General features: G+C 43.4%; 1 protein-coding gene across 9 annotated transcripts in view; it reads right to left on the bottom strand.

Moving 5' to 3' along the window:
* Positions 1-17,522, bottom strand: part of LOC138740343 (serine/threonine-protein kinase PAK 3) — a 201,864-nt gene that overhangs the window by 111,097 nt on the left and 73,245 nt on the right. Inside the window, exon 1 of one of the 9 annotated variants that reach the window (XM_069892859.1) lies at positions 4,712-4,732. The exons of the other annotated variants lie outside the window; for them this stretch is intronic. The gene's annotated coding sequence lies outside the window, so the exon portion shown is untranslated. Of the gene's footprint in view, positions 1-4,711; positions 4,733-17,522 lie in introns of those variants that run through there. 9 annotated transcript variants of the gene reach the window in all.

Here is a 17,522-nt window from a genome sequence, read left to right as displayed (position 1 = left end):
CTTCTGCATCTTTTCCAAAGCCTTCAAAACATGTCTAAAATGTTGCACACCCAGAACTGTACATAATTGTAGTTGAGCTAGTGCTTTATAAAGGTTTATCATGATTTCTTTGCTCTTTTATGTCATGCCTCTGTTAATAAAGCCCAGAATAACAACTGCTTTTTCTAAATACAGGAATTCCCTGCTTTTCAAAAGTCCGCTTTACGCCACTTCCCTTTTCGAAAATCCTACATTAGAATGGTACCTGTTACTGAAAGAAATCTGAAGAGGGTTTGTGCTTTTATGAAAAAAAGGCAAAAAGCAAAACTAGCGTTCTGCATTTGTTTTACTGTGAGGCAGCACAAACCCCGAGCAGTGAGAGTGACACCGCCAAGCTCCTTCTCTGGGAACTACTCTCAGCATTAAGTTGCCATAGCTTTGAACTGTGTCTGTGAGCATCTGTGCTTTATCTCAATATATATTATGCATCCGTTAGCAAGATATATCCTAAGGTATCAGAAAAACCTGAGAGCTTGTTGCACTTAGCATAAATCTGGACTTAATTAAGCGTTTAGATTGTCGTGAATGATGTTATTTGTTATTTTTTGGGTCTGGGAACACTCAAAACTGTTTCCCACATAAATTAGGGGTAATTTCTTCTTCATTTTACGCGATTTCAGCTTACGAAAGGTTTCTTAGGAATGCTCTTCTTTCGGGTAGTGGGGGAAAACCCGTAAAGATCTCTCAACTAGCCCTAACAGTTTTAATGAACTATAATCGGACCCCAAAGTTTCTGTAAACCTGGTTGATCAAGAATGATAAGTGGCATTAGCTCACTTAATGCTAGTGGCAGCGATAAAGATCCCTGAAAGCAGGTTGACTATAATCGGTTTCATTTTTTTGTATTGAGGCTATTAGTTTGTATTGTCTTTCATTCTTCCAAAATGCAACATTTCATTATGCTTCATATAAAATTTTATCTTCCACCTGTTCTTCTAGCCTATTCCATTGATCCGAGATAGAAACAGAACAAATTTCAGAGCCCCATGAGACTCGCATATTTGTTTGGAATAGAAGAAAAATATATTAAAAGCACAGCATAGCTGGATTTAAAAAAAAACCCACCCTTGATTAATCCAATATCAGGCATCAATAAAGCAGTCAACCTGCTTTCAGGGATCTTTATCACCGTCACTCACATCAAGTGAGCTAATGCCTCATATCATTCTTGATTGACCAGGCTGACAGAGCAGAGTCAATTCCTTTGGGGAGGGGGGTTGGGGGGTCATAGGACAGTCTGCATGGAAGACCCTGCACGGATAGATGCGAGAGCTAATTTGGAACAATTGCAAATGATTTTCTTTCAAAATTTAAAGTGTAATAGGTCACTTGGGATGAATGTAATCACAACCTCAAATGTCACTGTTTAAATTCATCCTCCCGGTTAATAAGAAAGCTCTTTGGACTTGAGATCACATACCCTTCATTCGTTATCAGAACCATACCCTTTCACAAAGATGTCTTCATGCATCTGTTGAATTAAATTTACTAGCCAGCATTTTTCAAAGATGCAATCAAACACTCTTACTCAGCACTGCAGAAATTGCTGCTCAATGTATCACGCTGTTCAACAGCCACTTCTGCCTCACTGCCAAAGTTTTGTTACAAAGCTGCAAATCCTTTGCTTATTTATGACCAATACAAGAGGGAGACCACCATGCTCGACTTTCAAAGGGCCACCACCGCCACTGAGGAAAGCTTGGCAAAACCATTGCTTGTCTGCCTGCCAGACACATGCAGCAAATGGCTGAATGCCACATCCCAGCATTGCTCGTGTGCGCAACACTATGTTGAGTGCAATACAAGGCTTTTTCACCAAAGCAGCCATGTTCTGGGTCAGCTCATCGAGTCTAGTTTTGAAACTTGGAAGAACTTTCATCATTCTCCAAGAGAAATGTCAAAATGCCTAAAAATTGATTTCTTTCTTTGGCTTGGCTTCGCGGATGAAGATTTATGGAGGGGTATGTCCACGTCTGCTGCAGGCTCGTGGGTGACTGACAAGTCCAATGTGGGACAGGCAGGCACGGTTGCAGCGGTTGCAATTGGTTGGTTGGGGTTGGGTGTTGGGTTTTTCCTCCTTTGTCTTTTGTCAGTGAGGTGGGCTCTGCAATCTTCTTCAAAGGAGGTTGCTGCCCGCCGAACTCTGAGGCGCCAAGATGCACGGTTGGAGGCGATATCAGCCCACTGGCGGTGGTCAATGAGGCAGGCACCAAGAGATTTCTTTAAGCAGTCCTTGTACCTCTTCTTTGGTGCACCTCTGTCTCGGTGGCCAGTGGGGAGCTCGCCATATAACATGATCTTGGGAAGGCGATGGTCCTCCATTCTGGAGACGTGACCCGCCCAGCGCTGTTGCGTCTTCAGCAGCATGAATTCGATGCTTGTGGACTCTGTCAGCTCGAGTACTTCGATGTTGGTGATGAAGTCATTCCAATGAATGTTGAGGATGGATCGGAGACAGCGCTGATGGAAGCGTTCTAGGAGCCTTAGGTGATGCCGGTAGAGGACCCATAATTCGGAGCCAAACAGCAGCGTAGGTATGACAATGGCTCTGTACACGCTGATCTTTGTGTGTTTCTTCAGGTGGTTGTTTTTCCAGACTCTTTTGTTTAGTCTTCCAAAGGCGCTATTTGCCTTGAAGAGTCTGTTGTATATCTCTTTGTCGATCCTTGCATCAGATGAAATGGTGCAGCCGAGGTAGGTAAACTGGTTGACCGTTTTGAGTTCTGTGTGCCCGACGGAGATGTGGGGGGGCTGGTAGTCATGGTGGGGAGCTGGCTGATGGAGGACCTCAGTTTTCTTCAGGCTGACTTCCAGGCCAAACATTTTGGCAGTTTCCGCAAAACAGGACGTCATGCGCTGGAGAGCTGGCTCTGAATGGGCAAATAAAGCGGCATCGTCTGCAAAGAGTAGTTCACGGACAAGTTGCTCTTGTGTCTTGGTGTGAGCTTGCAGGCGCCTCAGATTGAAGAGACTGCCATCCGTGCGGTACCGGATGTAAACAGCGTCTTCATTGTTGAGGTCTTTCATGGCTTGTTTCAGCATCATGCTGAAGAAGATAGTAAAGAGGGTTGGTGCAAGGACGCAGCCTTGCTTCACGCCGTTGTCAATGGAGAAGGGTTCGGAGAGCTCATTGCTTGTTGGTTTTCGTGCAGTTGGATAACCATGTTGAGGAACTTGGGGGGGGCATCCGAGGCGCTCTATTATTTGCCAAAGCCCTTTCCTGCTCACGGTGTCAAAGGCTTTGGTGAGGTCAACAAAGGTGATGTAGAGTCCTTTGTTTTGTTTTCTGCACTTTTCTTGGATTTACTACCATAGTAAAACCTCTGGGTATCTGACACCAAAGGGGAATGGTGTATTTGATAAAGTGTATTTTCCAATTGCTTGAGACTTACTCTTACAATGTCTAAATAATACACCTGCATTAAGAATAAACAGTTTAAAAGACAAAAATACTATTTTGTACTTACACTGAACAAACTTCACTTGCATAAATACATAAACCTTAAAGCATTTTACTTTATTTTCAGTCAGATTCTTTGAAAACATTTAACCGTCGCTGCATCTGCAGTTTCCTCACCTTCCATGGAGCCACCCGAAAAATGATCAATAGTAGTCCACCCCTTCCCCCAAGTTTACAGATAAAGCCGCTGACCAGGATGACTCTTATTAAACTGGGATAAGGAGGCACTCTAAAAGAGTCACCCCAATGGCGAGCAGCATCAACCAGCTCTTCATCCTGGGCGACGCCATTGCTGTTTCACATAGCTTTATTCAAACAGCTGCTACGAGCAAAGCCTGACCAAGGCACTCCCTCGGTTGGCTGAATATTGGCTCCCATCATCACCAAAGGTTTACATATTATTTCAGAGAACATTTAGTTTTACAATTTTAAACTTGCGTTATTTTTACCTGTTCTTTTATTCTTATTCCTCGATATTTTTGCTGGCTGCTTGAGGTTGCCCGTTGCTTGAATTCTGGATTTTATTGTAGTTTAGTTTAGTTCCACTAAAACATGACCATCAGAGAAGCTTAATTCTCTTCTGCCACAAAAGAACTGAATTGGCAAAATCTTGTTTGTAAGAGACTTACACCCAAAACCCAGCAGGAAAAGCCAAAACCAGAATGTTCCTGATACAAGCAAGTTCAATTCATTTCTTCTGCTCAGTTTTAGCCATGCAACAACCAAAGGAAGGACTCTTCCCATAAAATACACTTCCCTTGGCAGCCAGTCAGCTGCCACGCACATTATGGACCCATGGAGGGAGGCTGCAGGTGAAGGGGAGAAAGCTCCACTGTTCTACTAATAGAACCCAGAGCTGCTCAGAGTGGAGAAGCATTCATGAAGCAATGCGTTATGTATCAGGGTGGTTGGGGAGGAAAACTGCGAGGCCACAAGAAGTGGCTTCAATTATCCCTTAATAGAGAATCGTCGAAGAACGAATCAAACTTCAAGAAATTTCATTACCCTTTAAGGTATGTCAGAGTAAACTTCAATCCATGATAAATGTTCCTGCCTTCACCAGACACACAAATGCACTTGGACAAAACGTTACTCCATTCACCCCCAAACTCACTCCACCTTGCTACAAAATGGTTAAGGCTCTAAAACATACAAACTGTCTTCCATTTCTTCTATTCAGACTAAGCAAAGCAGGAACAGAAGAGAGCTCACCTAAACAAGAGCATCATGGGAGGTCTCCTCCTTCTCCTTACTGAAAACATCAGATCATGAGGGAGAGAAGGAGCAGACTGTAGCGCTATTGATCAACCACAGAGAGATGTGATTAATAGGCTTTAATCTCTTTAATCTCAACACATCTCTTTCATGCAACAAATAAAACTGTGACTGTTACTTTATGTCATTTTAATTTGTTGATAAACAGATAAACATTTTGCACAGTTTCACATTAAGACTTACATAACAATGAATAACAATCTATTTACTGTATAATAGAGATAAAAAAAACTTTTAAAGAGATGCACAAGTTATTTTAAAAAATGCGAAATGGTATTTAAAGAGATACCAAAATTCAAAGAAAGATTTCTCGTACTCACGCTTCCTTCACATCTTGTCGAAAGAAAGAGCAAGCCGTTAGCCTGGGTGGATATTACAATCTATTACAGCATACTCACTATGGTAACACTACAAACAATAGTTCTCTTAAAGAGATAGGCACAAAATTAACTCAGAATTTAAAACACAAGGTTTTAACCTTTACAAGCTATACAGTGGTTGCACCACACAGATGCACAATGATCAAGATGATCACAATGTCTCACTGCATCTGAACCCCTGCAGTGGCATCTCAGAAAGTAACACCAAGAGATAAGCAGATTAGATCAACAGGTAGAGATATGCCAGGCAAGGTCACAGCAACCAGCACTCTGGCAGCAATGTAGGAAATTTGGTGCAGGAGCTTACTGGACTGGAGGAGGGGCTATCTAATGCATTCACACTATTCCCCAGAGATACTGCTGAGGACTATGTTGGATTATTTTCATGGCAAGGTTGCTGTGCACACACATGATCAAGAAATATCAGGCACGTCTAGTTATTGCAAAAACAGAAGGGTTTCCATCCCCAAGCCTTGCAGGAGGTAGTGCAGAACACAAAGCCCATGATCTCATCACTACGATCTCCACTCTAGAAACCAAGTGCACTTCTTTCCCTTTTCTATTGATGCAGAGGCAGCTGGCTGCTGCAGAGATATAGAGGGAGACCACATAAAATATTTGTTTCTTTGCGTCCTCACTCTGATCCAGCTAGACTTGGCTCTTGGCAACACAGGAGCAACTGGCAGCTCTTTAAGAACAGTGGCAAGTCACCAAGAAGCAGCTCAAAGCCTCTCAAGCAGCATGCTCAGTTATTCCAGCAACTGCAGGCTTCCTGCTTCAGTCAGTTGGGCGACTGCAGTCAAAAACTAGTCCCCCTGGGGCAAGGACTGGTTGTCGTTCCTCAAGGACATCTGTGCGGACTCGAAGTGAAAGGCAGCAGCCCTCCAGCAGCCACAAAAGAAACACTAAAATGTATTAGAAGGACATCAAGATCACAGAAAAGACAGGGAAAGACAATTTTACTGGAAAATGTGATAATTTTCCATTGATGTATCATTCGATTTGTGTGGTCATTTGAATGTTATCAGGCAGACTGCAGCTGGACGTTGAGTAATGCTTTCCTCCCCAAAAATATATGGCCTCACTGCAGCCAAACACACAAATATCAGATCAAGTCACCTTTATTTGCAATGTAGAGACACGATCGTGTTTCTCCAGGACCATGGAGCAGAATTACATAAATAGCAGTTAAATATTAAGTCATAATACAATAAGAATCCATGATATGCTAATGAACACGTTCTAGGAATCGAGAAGCCTGATGGCTTGGGGCGAAAAAACTGTTGCCCAATCTGGACGTGTGGGCCCGAATGCTACGGTATCTCCTTCCAGATGGCAGAAGGGTCAAAAGTTTACTAGAGGGATGTAAGAAGTCCCTCACAATAGATACAGTAAAACTCCCGGTAACCGGTACCTATGGGAATATTCCGATTGCTTGAGACTGCATTTTGCGTAATTGGCGAACTGACAGCTGGGGACACCAATTTTAAATTTACATATTTTTAACCTATTTATTTTCTGCGGCTCTCCTTGCTGGTTGCTTGAATTCCGGATATTTTACTGTTTAGGATGGACTGCACACCTGCCACCTGGTGGCACAAGGAACTGCAGATGCTGAAGGGGCTCAGGAGGTCAGGCAGCATCCATGGAGAGAAAGGGCCAGTCAACCTTTTGGGTTGGGACCCTTTTTTATCCCATTTGTTTTACAATTACTCTCATGTCATCTCCAAGACAGTAAAGGGAGGGAAGTGAAAAGCCAAAATGAAACCAACTGCATAAAAGAGAGCTCTGAGAGAAGAGACAATGGTTTGGAAGGAGCCAGATCAGATGAGAGACTGTCCATGAGAACTGATAGTTGATAGACAGGAAAGAATCAAAGTTCATTAATTGCAAGTTAAGTGAAACACAATACTTCATCCGCTGTGTCGAAGTTTATATTTGAAATTGGTGTAATGACTTAAAATGAACCTTAACTGCATTCTCATTGCTAAATGAATGTGGACTTCATTGGCTTGAAATGTAAAATCAATTAATCTCCCTAACGCAGAGATTACTACCTCAGCAAGACGCCAGTCATCAGGGAATAGAGAACTTTTAATGAAACCACTGAAGACTTGTCTGCAGGCACACTTGCAGAATGAGATATAAGGGGATTCTATGTCAACTGGGCTCTCCCTTATTATTGTAAAAACACACAGAAATGCTGGAGGAATCCATCCAGTTGCATAGCATCCAGAGGAGATAAAGATATATTACCAACGTTTTGGGCTAGAGCCCTTTTAAAGGGAATAAGCAAACAAGAAGGAGCAAGAATATAGACTTGAAGAGGATCAAAACCAACAAAAGGCGTGAATTGGATATGATGAGAGGAGAGGTGAGAATTGATTTTGGCTCTGTGAAAGGAGACAGAGGGAAATGGGGGTAAGAGAGAAAAATAGCATGAGAGAAAGAAAGCAGGCTGAGGGAAAGATGACAGGGGAAAGAAGTGGGGTGGGCAACAGAGACCAGAGAAGTCAGTTAATGCCATACATTTGGATGGTGCCCAGAAGGAAGACGAGGTGTTGTTCCTCCAATTTGGGAGTTGTCTCAATCTGGCAGTGAATGGGACCATGGACAGATATGTTAGCAAGGGTATGAGGTGTGGAATTGAAGTGGGAGATCCATGCTATTGCAGCAGTCTTTTGTGTTTCACTCCCCCTGATAATTGGCAAGATATATTGGTGTTCACAACTGGACTATGGGCATCACTCTGCTTCAATTACTGATTTTATTTTGCGGCTCTTTGTTAAAATCTGTCTATTTAGGAACCCTTTATAGGCCATGTACCAATGATCCGGTCAACTGTGACACTAGGCTGTGAAATTTCCTGCCCTCCTCCTTCCCTCAACGTTTAGGTCACCAAACTGCTGTCACCAGCTGGGTATATTATGCAATCTGCCACAACATCTCATCCTTGGGAGATTTTTCCACCAGGATCCTGGGACTCGAGTGAGTCCCGTTACATTTGTTTTCATCTTAAATTGGTTGCAGAATGGACTTGGAGTGTGTAGACCAGAAAACAGGGCAGGTCCTATCCCTCAGGATCCATCTCTCCAGCTCAATGAAAATGCCTCACCAGCACGAAGTTAGACAATGCCATCCACCATAATGAAATTCTTGTTTTAATCCACAACATTTTACATATTGAGGGAGTGCAAACATTTATAAGTGCATGGTCAGCAAGAGGAGCCATTTTGGGCACTGAAATACAGTCAAAGGATGGCCACACTTACAGGGAACCTCTGCCCAAGGAATCACTTGTTCCTAATTTAAATTGCTCTGGGAGCAGAGGGGCTTGAAAACCAGTCTGATGCAGGAGGGAGCAGAAATTTGGGAGCAAGACCTGCTATGGCCACTTGGAAAACTCTTCTAGTGAAGAAGCAGAGAGTCAGAATGGCCCTGATCTTCATGGAGATAGTGTGGTTGAAAGACTTCCCAAAGTACATCATGTACATTGGTGATATCGGTCTTGGAAATTCCAATCTTGTGAATGCATATTCCCTTGCTCCTCCCTCCCAACCCACCACCACCCGCCGCCCCCCCCCCCCCCCCCCCCCCAAGTAAGCTTGCGGCAAATATAAAAACTGACTAAAAGCTTTTATAAATATGTCCAGAGGAAAAGATTGGCGAAATCCAGAGTAGGTCCCTTGCAGTCGGAATCAGGGGAATATATAATGAGGAATAAGGAAATGGCAGACCAATTAAATTCTTACTTTAGTTCTGTTTTTACAAGAGAGGATACAAATAACCTCCCAAGGATGTTGGGAAACAGAGACTAATGCAAGGGAGGAACTGAAAGAAATCAGTATCTCTAAGGACATGGTCTTGGGGAAATTGATGGGATTGAAGGCAGATAAATCCCAAGGGCCTGATAATCTACATCCTAGGGTACTCAAGGAAGTGGCCATTCAGATAGCAGATGCTTTAAGAATTATTTTCCAGAACTCGATAGACTCAGGATCAGTACCCATGGATTGGAGGGTAGATAATGTTACCCCACTATTTAAAAAAGGGGGTAGAGAAAAAGCGGAGAATTATAGGCCGGTGAGCCTTACATCAGTAGTGGGCAAAATGATGGAATCCATTATTAAGGATGTAATAGCGGAGCATATGACTAGCAGAGAAGGGATCAGACGGAGTCAAATGGATTTACAAAAGGTAAATCGTGCTTGACAAATCTATTGGAATTCTTTGAGATGGTGACAGGTAAAATAGATGGGGGAGAGCCAGTGGATGTGGTGTACCTGGACTTCCAAAAGGCCTTCGATAAGGTCCCGCATAAACGACTGGCTTACAAAATCAAGGCTCATGGGATTGGGGGCAAAGTATTGATGTGGATTGAGAACTGGCTGGCAGGTAGAAGACAGAGAGTTGGGATAAATGGCTCGTTTTCTGAGTGGCAGGCGGTGACCAGTGGGGTGCCACAGGGATCTGTACTGGGACCCCAGCTGTTCACAATTTACATTAATGATCTGCATGAGGGGATTGGATGGAATATCTCCAAATTTGCAGATGACACTAAGCTAGGAGGGGTTGTGTGCACGGAAGAGGGGGTCAGGAAGCTCCAGTGTGATTTGGATAAATTGAGGGACTGGGCAGATGCATGGCAAATGCACTACAATGTGGATAAATGTGAGGTTATCCACTTTGGTAATACAAACCAGAGGGCAGATTACTATTTGAATGGCAATAGATTAAGAGATGGGGAAGTGCAGAGAGACCTGGGGTACTTGTACACCAGTCTCTGAAGGCAAGCATGTAGGTACAGCAGGTGGTTAAAAAGGCAAATGGTATGTTGGCCTTCATATCAAGAGGGTTTGAGTATAGGAACAAGGATACCTTACTTCAGCTGTACAGGCCTTGGTGAGACCACACCTGGGGTATTGTGTGCAGTTTTGGTCACCTTATCTAAGGAAGGATGTTCTTGCAATGGAGGGAGTGCAGAGGCGATTCACCAGGCTGATACCTGGAATGGCAGAATGACTTATGAGGAAAGATTGCGCACATTGGGATTGTACTCGCTGGAGTTTAGAAGATCATGGAGACAAAATTCTGGCAGGACTGGACAGAATGGATGCAGATGGGATGTTTCCAATGTTGGGAAAATCCAGAACCCGGGGCCATGGTTTGAGGATAATAGTCAAACCATTTATGACCGAGATGAGGAGGAATTTCTTTACCCAGAGGGTGGTAAATCTGTGGAATTCATTGCCACAGAGGGCAGTAGAGGCAGGTTCATTAAATATATTTAAGATCTATTTCTTCAGTATAAGGGTATTAAAGGTTACGGAGAGAAGGCGGGGACGGGGTACTGAACTTTAAGATCAGCCATGATCTCGTTGAATGGCGGAGCAGGCTCGAAGGGTCGAATGACCTACTCCTGCTCCTATCTTCTATGTTTCTATGCAGTGTCTTTGTGAGAGAAACACTCCATCTGACGTTCCAAAATGTCCTTATGGAAACTGCTGTGGCCATGACCAACGAAAGAAATGGAGAATCAATATGGCACTCAGTCAATGATCATCACAGCAACTAAATGCTGGAGAAAACACCCTGTTGGCCTTGGCACACTGTGGACTGTGGAAGGTGTTTGGATTGTCTGTAATCAGTTCTGAGATTGGCCTTAAAATAGTAATAAATGCAACAAGCTAGTGCAACATGTTTTATATTCTTTAAAGACTGTGACACAATTACAAAGGTTTGCATCTCCCTGCTCCTATTTACATTGCTGGGAGCTAAAGCTGATATTAAATATCACCAGGATTATGCCTGATACCAGGAAATCTACTAGGAATAGAGCAAGGAAGTGTCAGGTCTGACATGATTCGAATCCAGTCTCTGACAAGTCTCAATTCCTTATGCCAACGGCGGAAGCTATTTAGAGCATCAAATTCTCTGCTGGTTCTCAGAGCAATCATAATCTCTTTCTGCCATTTATTCCCCTTTTCATTTCTTCCTCCTCACACATGCACTCACTTCCCACTCATCACCCTCTCCCAACAAGATTCGAGATACCTTTATCACCATGTAATGAAGACAGTGCAATACTACACGGAATTTGCTTTTGTCTGCTGTAAAGGCAGAGAGATTCGCCATTGGGAAAAATTGACTGAAGCCCCTCTTGCAGTCAGAGAAAGAGAAGCCCCCTCAGAGTCCAAACATGAACACAGATTTGTCTCCAGGGCTACTGCAGCTTTTGCAGCCAGAGTCGAGTTTAAAGCATCACGGCCCATGCTCCAAATCCAAACCTCCAACACAGTGAGAAAACCTTCAGCTCCTCCTGCATGCTGGTTCTAATACTTGGTACATCTTCAGTCAGTCGCGTCAGTCTCCAACTGTCCGCCACCTGGTGTGAATCCCTCAACCGCAGTTGCCAGCAGCCTGTGCAGGTTCCTCTCCTTGAGTCACCGCAGCCTGTGTGCTCTTCAGCCACATAACCCCTCACTGGACAGCCACCGAGGTCACCTCCTCTGCTTCTTCTCAAACTGGTGTGTTCTCCCCATTTTCAGGTACCCTGTGTCAGTTTTTCCCCGGAGTCTGCAACCCCTCACGGCTGCTGCCGATCAAAGGCGCCGCCATCTTGGGTGCAGACCCTGCGCTCACAGAACCTTTGAGTAAAACCACCGCTGGATCCGTAAACAGGCAGTTTAAAGCCTGAAAGGAGCTACAGCAGTTGGATTGTGTGGTAGGACCCCACGGGAAGAGCACTGGATCTCTGCTCCCTGCAGTTATGCACCCAGAGGCAGTGCTGTGGTTACAGCAACTCCAGCAATGCCGCCATTCCCTTACCACCCAACAACATTTGGGGAATGCACAGTAGCTGATTAACCCATCAGTCAAAATGTCAATGGTAATTAGGGCAACCAGTGGGAACCCATGGAGTCACAATGAAAATGTGCAGATAGATCCAGAGGTTGGAACTGAAGCTGGGTCACTGTAACCTGCTGGACCACACTGGCACAAAATGAACGTATCATGTCATCCAATTTCTACACTCGTAACCTCTTTTACCCAGATGTAAAGTGCAGCCTTTAAGGACTTTGGATAGAAAACGATTGGAAGCACTTAGTTCATTTGAGTGGGAAGAAGCAATTCCCCACATAACATCTCACCAGACATCCACCCAGAGAGAGGACAGTGAGGGATGAAGGTGCTGGGGGATGGGAGGAGGGTGGGTTGATCTATACAATAACCAATCATTCTGACTTGAGAGTCCCAAATATCACATGCACCCAGTTGGGATTTTCACATTAGTCCATTGGGTATTTATTGGGTTTCTCCTTCCCTCACATTTGGAAAATAAGCAAAATCCATTTTATTACCATTTTCCTTTACTTAGCTGAACTTGCTTGGGCATTCTTGTAATTCACTTCACTTCCACCAAATAAAGTTATACTGCAACCAACATAGGGCAAGCCTTCCCCATCTCTTTGCATGAGAAGCTGAACTTGCTTTGTGCCAGTTCCAGTCAAAGCATTTCCCCCATCTTTTTTTCCATGAATTGGATTACATATTAATGCTGCTTCCTACGCCCAGCCAGGGCTCAAAGACTTCAACCTTTCCCTCTAGTTTCTATCTTTCCCTCAGCTCCATGCAAGAAATAGAATAGGTGTAGGTCACATGAAGCCTCAAGCCTGTTCCACTATTCAATTGGATTTCAGCTGATCCAAGATGATTCGTCCCCAATTCCCATACCTTTGGTGCACAAAAATCTGTTGAACAAAAATCTGTTGATCTCAGTGGCTGAGCATCACCTTTTCATGGTTCCCAACTGGTTAACTGTATGTCCTGAGATTACCAACTTCTGGAAACTCCTGCAAGAGGATATTTTTCTATAGTATCTACTCTCTCAGAATCTTGCAACTTCTGCATCACACACAAGTTCAGGATGGCAGAGTTCCTTCCGTTTGATTTTCAAAAACATTTATAATTGGTTCACACCAAGCAAAAAATGAAAATTAATAAAAATTTATGGAAAATATCCAAAAGTTTCTACTTTCTACAAGTGATGTCAGCAAAATTCTCTCTCCTTTTTAGAGCCTAGAACAGTACACACAGAAACTGGCCCCTTGGCCCACAATGTCTGCCTTGAACACGATGCCAAATTAAATTTGTTCTTGAATATTGTGAATACATTGGCCACCTTCCAATCTGTGAGACAGTTCCAGTTCTAGGAAATTTTGAAAGATCATCCACAATCTCATCAGCTATCTCTTATTTGAGCCTTCTCTATTGACTACACGATACATCTCACCGACTTGCCCTAATGCTTTTAAGAATTTGCTTGATCAGATCTGTTCTGATAACACCACTTGTATACTTCCTGCTTCTTTTCATTTTCATTTTTCAAGTGAACAGAGCTCTCAGCCACATCTGCTCTTATTTTCCCACCCCTCCTCATCGGTTGTCATACAGAACTATGAGTGGATGACCCCTATTGGAGCCATCCAACCCTGCAGGCACTATATTTCACACCTGAACAGAGATAAGGAAAGAGCAAATGGAAGGCAAGACTTTTTAAAAAAAACTCAAAGCACTGCTTATCCAGGATTGAGTCTTGGTTGAAGTTAGGACAAAAACAGGAGAGCTTTGTTGAAAGGTTCACAGAGTTGAAGAACGAGCAGTAGTGCATTGGAATAAGGAACAATATTCAAAGATCTACCCTTACACCACTTCTAAATGTGGATCTTGATCAACAGAAAACCATTTCACATAGAATAAAACTTTCAAATTTATAATAGACCCTTGTAAAACTAGTTAAGGGTAATCATCCAGCTTATAGCATTTTCTTTCACTGTATTAAAATGCAAGGATCGACAATGAGATAGACAACAGACTCGCCAAGGCAAATAGCGCCTTTGGAAGACTACACAAAAGAGTCTGGAAAAACAACCAACTGAAAAACCTCACAAAGATAAGCGTATACAGAGCCGTTGTCATACCCACACTCCTGTTCGGCTCCGAATCATGGGTCCTCTACCGGCACCACCTACGGCTCCTAGAACGCTTCCACCAGCGTTGTCTCCGCTCCATCCTCAACATCCATTGGAGCGCTCACACCCCTAACGTCGAGGTACTCGAGATGGCAGAGGTCGACAGCATCGAGTCCACGCTGCTGAAGATCCAGCTGCGCTGGATGGGTCACGTCTCCAGAATGGAGGACCATCGCCTTCCCAAGATCGTATTATATGGCGAGCTCTCCACTGGCCACCGTGACAGAGGTGCACCAAAGAAAAGGTACAAGGACTGCCTAAAGAAATCTCTTGGTGCCTGCCACATTGACCACCGCCAGTGGGCTGATAACGCCTCAAACCGTGCATCTTGGCGCCTCACAGTTTGGCGGGCAGCAGCCTCCTTTGAAGAAGACCGCAGAGCCCACCTCACTGACAAAAGGCAAAGGAGGAAAAACCCAACACCCAACCCCAACCAACCAATTTTCCCTTGCAACCGCTGCAATCGTGTCTGCCTGTCCCGCATCGGACTGGTCAGCCACAAACGAGCCTGCAGCTGACGTGGACTTTTTACCCCCTCCATAAATCTTCGTCTGCGAAGCCAAGCCAAAGAAGAATTAAAACAATGTATCCCATTCGTCCTCATCTTCCAAATAAATTCAGTGTAAGCGCGAGCTCAGGCTGTCCGATCCATGCCTCCGGAAAGCTACTAACGCTCTCGATCTGACAAGGTTTCTCTTTCTATTTATTTCAATGGAAAGTGGATGCAAAGTGACGTTTGCAGTTCCAGTCACAGTCTGGGTGCAAAACCTTGCTAAATGCAGGAATTCAAAAAGTAGGCAGCACACATGAAGTGGGAAGGAAGGCTTGGGAGGAGGGGCAGAACTGATCAGTTTGCATGAAAAAAAGAATAGAGTAGCTGCAATGAAAAACGCTGTTTTTTTGTTTCTGAGCCGGGTCTGCCCCGCACGAGTCGTGGAGGGACATTATAAAAGACAGAAACAATCCAGCAGACCCTTAAAGAAAAACACAGACTGAAGCACCAGAGGGGAGCCAAGTTTTTCAAATGAGCTTGAGCTGCTTTATCATACTACAGGCAAGCATGTGGAACTCTCCCCAATAGACCTCGAAGCTTCTCATTATTTTCAAAACAAAGGCCCGCAAAAATCATTTTAATGAGCTGCGGTTTATTCTTTTTCCCCCCAATCAAAATATGGATATTTGATATATTTTATGGTTTCCAAAACAAGATCATCCTGAAGGGAGGTCTTTATTTTTACATACATGCCACACAAACCAGACCTTTTACTTATTATTTGTTCACAATCCAGGAACAAGTTCAATACACATTTTTAAGAATATTTGCATAGGGCTGCTTTTTGAGGTTTACTGCAGTTTAAAAATCATAAGGGACGCTTTGCTCCTGGTTGGATCGACAGAGGATCATTATTGCTGGAGCAAAGTCAAAACGGCTGGAAGCACCAAGCTACAAACAATGAGGGAAACAGCATTGGCTGTTTGCAGTCGATGCAGAGGCAATCAACAAAGCCAACAAAATAATGGGTTATGCTTGCACGTCAGAAGAACAGAATGGAAATAGTTAATCCTATGTATAAATGAAGTGTAGACTTGGCTCAGCAGTAGCAGTCTCACTTCTGAATTAGAAGGTCGTGAATTTAAGCCCCACTACAGCAGCTGTGCACATTATATTGTCAGACACTTCAGTACAGGAGGATGTGCCGCCACGTGGCAACTTTTGGATGACACCTTGAGCTAGGGCCCTATCTGTGATTCAAGTGAATTAAACAGGGTGCTTTTTCCATGCTCTGATCAATGTCTTGAAACATTCTGAACAAAAACAAAATTTGCAAGTCCTTTGGTCCCCCAATAGGATCTTTACTGACATATTTGCATACAAATGGAAACACGTTGTCTGAGAGGCTGGTTAGAACATCCCAAGACTGCGAGGTGTTTATAACTGAAGTTGTAAGCAATTTTTGTTTGTAACATCTTGTTTCAGAACCAGGAGATACAGAGTGATACAGAGGGCTAATGGTTCCTCTGCCAGGGACTGATAAGTTGCAGGAATGGTTTCCTGAAGATGTCACGTTGAAGAATTTGCGGGAAGAGGACATCATAAGAAAGCCAAACATGGCACCCCAATATAGCAAATATTCCTGATGCATTTTAATATTTTGCGACAAAAACTTGGAATGTTGGAAATATGTAAGTTGACCAACTTCAAAGAAAAAGAAAAAAAATGGGGTTTTTTGGTGAGGCGAGAAATAGGATGCATGAGCTTCTCTCAGAAACTCCCTGATAGATTCCAGTAGACATTACATATGCTTGCTTTTCAATTGCTGGCAGACCTGCTGCATTTTTTCTTCTGGATGAGCTCCTCATCATCGCATTCAGAGGTGGAGTAAAGGCAAATCTTATGAGTACAACTTTCAAGTGACCAAGATTCGAGGGTAGGGCATCATTGGGTCAAAATGTAACAATGTCCTGTTCTATTTGGAAATTGCAGTTCTTAATATCACCATCAGTCTAAAATTTCCCAAGGGTGATAAGCAGCTGGGGGATTGTCTAATAATGCACATTCCTACCTTGAGTAAATTCCCTGGCAAGGACATAATGAATTAAGCTGACATAACTGATCATGGTGAGATGATTTGACAACCACACTCCTAGGCTGAACCAGCTGTCAATGCAGTTAAGCAAATTATTAAAAGTTAAACAAAATTAATAAAACACTGAAGATTTAAATTACTCAAAGCATACAAATTAATATTAAGTGCATTATCTGAAGCTAACTGGAGAAAGATGCACGCATAACTATACGAACATTCCTCCAAACTTCTTAACTTCTCCCTCTTTAGTCCCTTTGAAGACACACAAAAAGTGGTCTCTCTCCCCAACAGCTGTTACTCTACATTGAAATGAGTGGGTCAATGAACCTGGGTCACACTTCACCCTTTGAAAAAGGAGCACAAAGTAGAAGCACAATTTGAGAGATACTGGCAATGAACTCTCAGGAAGACCATGCATCCAAAATCCTGCATGGGAGTCATGAACTTCCTGCCAGTTATATGGGAAATGTTGAGAGCTCCATATAGAATTGCCAGCATTTCATGCAAACATTCAGACATTATCAATTTCTTTACCACACCAGAATTAAAACAAGATGAAGATTAATCATTTTGACAGGAACTGAATTTAAAGGTAGGGAGATTGTATACAGAAGCCATCCTTGACCTTTTTTGGGCTTTGGCCCCCAAGGACCCTGCTCAATGTTTATCGGTTCCCTTCCCTATGAAGCAGGCCATTTTAGTTGGTTTCTTCCATACTTCTCTCCACCAACTACATACAAAACATCAA

The sequence above is a fragment of the Narcine bancroftii genome, chromosome 8, assembly GCF_036971445.1.
Source record: "Narcine bancroftii isolate sNarBan1 chromosome 8, sNarBan1.hap1, whole genome shotgun sequence".
Classification (NCBI taxonomy): domain Eukaryota; kingdom Metazoa; phylum Chordata; class Chondrichthyes; order Torpediniformes; family Narcinidae; genus Narcine; species Narcine bancroftii.
Note: the sequence above shows the minus strand (reverse complement) of the source record. Positions and strands in the feature narration are given on the sequence as shown.